This window comes from Lithobates pipiens, unplaced genomic scaffold, assembly GCF_037356315.1.
Source record: "Lithobates pipiens isolate NorthernLeopardFrog02 unplaced genomic scaffold, aLitPip1_a1.2 Scaffold_16, whole genome shotgun sequence".
In the NCBI taxonomy this organism is placed as follows: Eukaryota; Metazoa; Chordata; class Amphibia; order Anura; family Ranidae; genus Lithobates; species Lithobates pipiens.
Window position 1 is genome coordinate 45,676,819 of NW_027507748.1, and position 7,817 is coordinate 45,684,635.

General features: G+C 45.7%; 1 protein-coding gene across 2 annotated transcripts in view; it reads left to right on the forward strand.

Moving 5' to 3' along the window:
- The first annotated feature begins 280 nt into the window (after positions 1-280).
- Positions 281-7,817, forward strand: part of C2CD2 (C2 calcium dependent domain containing 2) — a 171,122-nt gene continuing 163,585 nt past the window's right edge. Inside the window, exon 1 of one of the 2 annotated variants that reach the window (XM_077479840.1) lies at positions 281-400. The gene's annotated coding sequence lies outside the window, so the exon portion shown is untranslated. The remainder of the gene's footprint in view (positions 401-7,817) is intronic. The other variant, XM_077479841.1, reaches the window with a different exon arrangement.

Below are 7,817 nucleotides of genomic sequence, written 5' to 3' on the forward strand. Positions count from 1 at the left end.
GAGAATAGAGGGCGCTGTGCTGCTCACTTCTCACACTACACTGACACTCAGCTCCCCGCAGCAGCCTTCTGAGGCCGCCCCCTCTACTCTGACGTCACAGTGACGCGACCTCACAATGACCCAGAGCGCCGTTTGGTAACTGCGCGTGCGCCACCTCCGATGGGTGGAGCTCACCTCGGATGCAGTGTGCACAGCGCAAATCATCCGGTTGGCCGCATGGGATGCCGGGAGTTGTAGTTTAGCCGGGTGGGCGGGATGCCGGGATTGGTGGGCGGGGCCGCTGACGTGGGTTCGATCTTCTGCCGAGTTGAGTATTTTGTCAGGACAGCAGCAGAAGCGGCAGCGGCCGGTGAGTGGAGAGGAGGAGGGGCCGGACCGGGAGAACCGAGTCACGTGACAGGTAGGAGGGGTCACCTCACCGGGGGGAGCACCGGGAGAACCGGACAAGTGGGTGGGGGAGGAGATCACTGTGTGCCCTGTCATTACCTGCACTCCCCCTCCCCCATGTGCCCCATCACCAGCGTCTGCCCCTCCCCCCTCCACCAGTATTTGCCCACCTGCACCCCCCCCACCTGAGTGCCCCAACACTGCCCCCAGCCTGTGCTTTATCAGTATTTCCCCTCCCTGCACCCCATCAGTGTGTGCACCCCACCCCCCATCAGTATGTACATCCCACCCATACTTCCTGCACCCCCCCATAACCATGTACGCCCCATCAGTGTGTGCCCCTCTACACCCCTCTACCTGCTGTACCAGACCTGTGATCACTGCCTGTACTACCCCCCCCCCCCGGGGGCTTTAATCCCAAAAGTGTCACCCCCCCCCCCCCCCCCAATCAGGGCTGCCCTTCTGTGTATGGTGTGGTCACCAACCTGTGTTCCCTGTAGGGAGCTCACTTTGGCTGGTGATTTTGCCATGGGGGTGCCCTGTGATCTGTACCACAATCATGGGGTCAGGTCTCTGCTGGCACTGGAGGGGGGTCATGGTGCCAGTCTATGTACTCAGACATATCTGGGAGGGCACAGTGCTCAGAAAGTGTCACCCCTGTAATGGTTTGCAGTAATGGTGTGACGCCCTGTAATGGTGTCCTGTAATGGTGTCACCCCTGTAATGGTGTGCAGTAATGGTGTCACCCCTGTAATGGTGTCACCCTCTGTAATGGTGTGCAGTAGTGGTGTCACCCTCTGTAATGGTGTGCAGTAGTGGTGTCACCCTCTGTAATGGTGTGCAGTAGTGGTGCCACCCTCTGTAATGGTGTCACCCACTGTAATGGTGTGCAGTAATGGTGTCACTCCACTGTAATGGTTTGACCCCCTGTAATGGTGTCACCCACTGTAAGGGTGTGCAGTAATGGTGTCACTCCACTGTAATGGTTTGACCCCCCTGTAATGGTGTCACCCACTGTAAGGGTGTGCAGTAATGGTGTCACTCCACTGTAATGGTTTGACCCCCTGTAATGGTGTCACCCACTGTAAGGGTGTGCAGTAATGGTGTCACTCCACTGTAAGGGTGTGCAGTCATGGTGTCACCCGCAGTAATTGTGTCACTCCACTGTAATGGTGTGCAATAATGGTTTGACCCCCTGTAATGGTGTCACTCCACTGTAATGGTGTGCAGTAATGGTGTCACTCCACTGTAATGGTGTCACTCCACTGTAATGGTGTGCAGTAGTGGTGTCACCCTCTGTAATGGTGTGCAGTAGTGGTGTCACCCTCTGTAATGGTGTGCAGTAGTGGTGTCACCCTCTGTAATGGTGTGCAGTAGTGGTGCCACCCTCTGTAATGGTGTCACTCCACTGTAATGGTTTGACCCCCTGTAATAGTGTCACTCCACTGTAATGGTGTGCAGTAATGGTGTCACTCCACTGTAAGGGTGTGCAGTAATGGTGTCACTCCACTGTAATGGTGTGCAGTAATGGTGTCACCCTCAGTAATGGTGTCACTCCACTGTAATGGTGTGCAATAATGGTGTCACCCACTGTAATTGTCACTCCACTGTAAGGGTGTGCAGTAATGGTGTCACTCCACTGTAATGGTGTGCAGTAATGGTGTCACTCCACTGTAATGGTGTGCAGTAATGGTGTCACTCCACTGTAATGGTTTGACCCCCTGTAATGGTGTCACTCCACTGTAATGGTGTGCAGTAATGGTGTCACTCCACTGTAAGGGTGTGCAGTAATGGTGTCACTCCACTGTAAGGGTGTGCAGTCATGGTGCCACTCCACTGTAATGGTGTGCAATAATGGTTTGACCCCCTGTAATGGTGTCACTCCACTGTAAGGGTGTGCAGTAATGGTGTCACTCCACTGTAAGGGTGTGCAGTAATGGTGTCACTCCACTGTAATGGTGTCATCCTCTGTAATGGTGTGCAGTAATGGTGTCACCCCCTGTAATGGTGTGCAGTAATGGTTTGGCCCCCTGTAATGGTGTGCATTAATGGTGTCACCCCCTGTAATGGTGTGCAGTAATGGTTTGACCCCCCTGTAATGGTGTGCAGTAATGGTTTGACCCCCCTGTAATGGTGTGCAGTAATGGTTTGACCCCCCTGTAATGGTGTGCAGTAATGGTGTGACCCCCCTGTAATGGCGTGCAGGACTAGTGTTAGGACTGCTGTGTTTCCAGACCAGAGACCAGGAGCTGACCCGTCCACGTCCGGGACCGCCGACTGATCCGAAGCTGACCCATCACTGTCCAGGACCAACAGTTTGCACAGCGCTTTACAATATGGGGGCAGACAGTAAAGTTACAATTCTAATCAATACAGGAGGAATCGGAGTCCTGCTCATTACCGATTGTTTTTTTGTTTTTATTATTATTATTCTCCACCATCTTTGTCCCATTGCTTTTTTTTAACAAATCCTTTTTATTATTTTATATGAAAACAACATACAGATAAAACCATAAAAATGGAACCACACCAAAATCAAAAAAATCCACCGACCCCCCCTGGAGATTCCCCTTCACTTCCTATCCCATAGCCAAACAGGAAGTGAGAGGAAATCCTGCAAATTATCCACTGGAGGATTTCCCCTCTGTTACTTTTCTAAGGACAACCCAAAATTTTGTGATAATTATTTTTTTTTTCTTTTACTTTCACTTTCAAGGATAATGATGATAAACAGGAGAAATAGAGAGGGGGGAATCTCCCTAATGGGGAGACACAGCAATAGAAACTGACAGCGGTTCCAATCCCTCTCCACTCTAAAGGCAAAACTTTTTTTTTTTTTTTTCAGTTTTGGATAGTTTTACTGTACTAGTGAATAATCTAAGTAAAATGACAAAAATAATAAAAATCGAAATTAATAAAATAAATCAAAAAAAAAAAAAAAAAACTAGAGAGGGAACGTGTCATAATGTCCAAAGCAGGTGTGCGCACCCGGGAACTCGAAAATCTGATGAATCGGATTCCCTGAGAGATGAAATAAACTCTGCAGTATCCACCAAACACCGAAATATCAGTTTTGAGTGGATGGACATTTTATTAATAAGAAATTGATTCTTGTCTATATACCAATCCAGTCATTGGTCCTTTTGCATCCAATACTGTTTGCTCTAGAAATGTAAATCTGATTTGCTGATGCTATTTATATTATTAATTATTTGTCAGCCGGCTGTGTTTCAATATGCAAGCTGTCAATAAAAAAACTTTTTTTTTTTTTTTAAAAAGGGAAAAAAAAAAAGAAAGATTCTTGTTCCTCTTACTGAAAATAATTGACGTTCCAGAGCTGGCCCTTCTAAGGACACGTCTTCAGACTGTCCTTTTATATAAAGTCGCTGTGTCGGCGGTGCGTTCGCTCGCTGCGGTGTGGCCTGTGGAGGGTGTTGATTGTTGTATTTGTGACATTTCACTGCCTCATTTCTAACAATGAGAGTTCCTGTTTGTTCCAGAAGGAAGTAACAAAAGATCACACGGTGCCCCTGATCAGGCCTCCTCCTCCCGCTCTCTTCTGGAGGACTCTTTCACTTTTCAATAAGCTTGTGAGCACTTTACACGGCAGCCTGATCACGCCGGCGATTACTGGAGGTCATGTGATTTCTGGCTCTCAGCGGGATATGTCATTATCACATATGGTGCCCGGCGGAGGAGATTAGGCAGTAAACATATGACATTGTGTTAGAATTTATAGTATTACATTGGAGTATCGGGCCTTTCCATACACCCTCCATGTATAAAGATGACCCCCGCATAGGACACACTCGCCTCCCATACACCCTCCATGTATAAAGGTGAACCCCGCATAGGACACACTCTCCTCCCATACACCTTCCACGTATAAAGGTGAACCCCGAATAGGACACACTTGCCTCCCATACACCCTCCATGTATAAAGGCAACCCCCACATAGGACACACTCTCCTCCATACACCCTCCATGTATAAAGGTGACCCCCCCCATAGGACACACTTGCCTACCATACACCCTTCATGTATAAAGGTGAACCCCGCATAGGACACATTTACCTCCCATACACCCTCCATGTATAAAGGTGAACCAAGCATAGGACACTCACCTCTATACACCCTCCATGTATAAAGGTGAACCCCGCATAGGACACAGTCAGGTAGTAAAGATCTTTATCTGTCTATGAATGGTTGGTGCACCTAATAATAGATGAAGGTTGGCAAGTTGATCAGAAGACTACTAAGATTGCACCCAATGCTGCTTCTGCATACCACTGGCCGCTAAGGCGAGGGGACGCTTCTCCGCTGGCCGCTAAGGCGAGGGGGCGCTCCTCCGCTGGCCGCTAAGGCGAGGGGGCGCTCCTCCGCTGGCCGCTAAGGCGAGGGGGCGCTCCTCCGCTGGCCGCTAAGGCGAGGGGGCGCTCCTCCGCTGGCCGCTAAGGCGAGGGGGCGCTCCTCCGCTGGCCGCTAAGGCGAGGGGGCGCTCCTCCGCTGGCCGCTAAGGCGAGGGGGCGCTCCTCCGCTGGCCGCTAAGGCGAGGGGGCGCTCCTCCGCTGGCCGCTAAGGCCGAGGGGGCGCTTTTCCTCTTTTCTCCTCTGGCCGCTAAGGCGAGGGGACATTACAATATTCAGTCTATGCTTATTTTCCAGCCACTATTATTATTCATATCCTTTTCGTAATTATCATTAAAAATAATTTTGTCATGTAGAGGAAATGTACCATGAACTGAAGATGGAATTTTTATCGGAGGCTCTCTGGGAAATTAAAATAATTTCAAGGGTTCCTCTGGTGTAAAGAGGGTGAGAGAGGTTGCTCTACTCGTACCGTCATTTAATTATGCCTCTTAGTTTTCACCTAATTACTGTGCCTGGGAGTGTAAGATGTCATTGTGTTGCCGGGATCCTTCGTATGAAGGTGATTATATAGGACTGATGAGGACGATAATATAACTTTTCATTAGGTCTCCTAATGACTGGGTGTAGTGATGGATGTGATGGAGATGTCTGAAAAGGATAATTGGGAACTAATAATACATAATGTAGACTGTGCCTTAAGTTATTAAAATATATGTCCAGGTTTTATTTTATAATATATATATATATATATATATATATATATATATATATATATATATATATATATATATATATATAATTTTTTTTTAAATAATAATATTTTTATTTTATTTTTTTTGATAATGTGGGGGAAGGGCTGAGATAGGGCAGGTTTTTTTTTTCTTGCTTTTCGGGGTTCAAGATTTACCTTTTTGTTTTCTGTCCTGCAAACAATGTTTCATTAGGCAGGAAATGAGTGAAAACCTGCAAGAAAAATAGGTGAAGGTCGAGGGAAACGCTCCAACAGCAACACAAGAATAAACTCTTTTGTGGCCGTTTTTTTCAATAGATATACAGTGCCTTGAAAGTATTGGGATTTTATGTGATAGACCAAAGAACACGAAGTGGCACATAATTGTGAAGTGGAAGGAAAATGATAAATGTTTTTTTTTATTTATTTTTTTACAAATAAATATCTAAAAAGTGTGACATACATATGTATTCAGCCCCCTTTACTCTGACACCCCTGACTAAAATCTAGTGGAACCAATTGCCCTCAGAAGTCGCCTTATAATTAAATAGAGCCCGCCTGTGTGTAATTTTACACTTCTGTATGCTGGTCCAACGGACAAAAAACCGACGCTAGGGCAGCTATTGGCTACTGGCTATGAACTTCCTTGTTCTAGTCCGGTTGTACGTAATCCCGTTCGAATCCATCGGACTTTGGTGTGATTGTGTGTGGCCAAGTCCGTTCCTTTCGGAAAGTCAGTCGGGAAGACCGTCGGACCTAGTCTGCCAGAAAGTCCAGTCGTTTGTACGCGGCATTAGAAGAAAACCTGTTCGAGTCTGCAAAAGACTTGTCCTGCTGGAAGGTGAACCTCCGTCCCAGTCTCAACGACCCAAAACATCCAGCCAGAGCTACAATGGAATGGTTTAGATCAAAACATATTCATGTGTTAGAATGGCCCAGTCAAAGTCCAGACCTAAATCCTATTGAGAATCTGTGGCAAGACATGAAAATTGATGTTCAGACGCTCTCCATCCAATCTGACAGAGCTTGAGATATTTTTCAAGGAAGAATGGGCAAAAAAATGTCCCTCTCTAGATGTGCGAAGCTGGTAGAGACATCCCCAAAAAAGAGTAACAGCTGTAATTGCAGACAAAGGGGGTTCTACAAAGTATTGACTCGGTGGCTGAATCCAAATATACACCACACTTTTCAGATATTTATTTGTAAAAAAAATAAATGTTAAACCATTTATCATTTTTCCTTACACTTCACAATTATGTGCCATTTGTGTTGGTCCATCATATAAAATCCCAATAAAATACATTTACATTTTTGGTTGTAACATGACAAAATGTGAATACTTTTTCAAGGCACCGTATAAGTTGGAAACTATAGTTGAATCTATATTGAAATTCCTGTCAACTTTTTTTTTTTTTTGCTTCTCCTTTTTGTGGTTAGTAGAGCTTTCAATTGGTTTTAACAACAACTTACCGTGGTTCATTTGCAAAATAAAGCTTTTTAAATATATTGTTTTGTTCTTTAGAATATTTGCAATATGCACACAGTGCCTTGCGAAAGTATTCGGCCCCCTTGAACTTTTCAACCTTTTGCCACATTTCAGGCTTCAAACATAAAGATATAAAAATTTTTATTTTTTGTGAAGAATCACCAACAAGTGGGACACAATTGTGAAGTGGAACGAAATCTATTGGATTTTTGAAACTTTTTTAACTAATAAAAAAATGAAAAGTGGGGCGTGCAAAATTATTCGGCCCCCTTGCGTTAATACTTTGTAGAGCCACCTTTTGCTGCGATTACAGCTGCAAGTCGCTTGGGGTATGTCTCTATCAGTTTTGCACATCGAGAGACTGAAATTCTTGCCCATTCTTCCTTGCAAAACAGCTTGAGCTCAGTGAGGTTGGATCGAGAGCGTTTGTGAACAGCAGTTTTCAGCTCTTTCCACAGATTCTCGATTGGATTCAGGTCTGGACTTTGACTTGGCCATTCTAACACCTGGATACGTTTATTTGTGAACCATTCCTTTGTAGATTTTGCTGTATGTTTGGGATCATTGTCTTGTTGGAAGATAAATCTCTGTCTCAGTTTCAGGTCTTTTGCAGACTCCAACAGGTTTTCATCCAGAATGGTCCTGTATTTGACTGCATCCATCTTCCCCTCAATTTTAACCATCTTCCCTGTCCCTGCTGAAGAAAAGCAGGCCCAAACCATGATGCTGCCACCACCATGTTTGACAGTGGGGATGGTGTGTTGAGGGTGATGAGCTGTGTTGCTTTTACGCCAAACATATCGTTTTGCATTGTGGGCAAAAAGTTGGATTTTGGTTTCATCTGA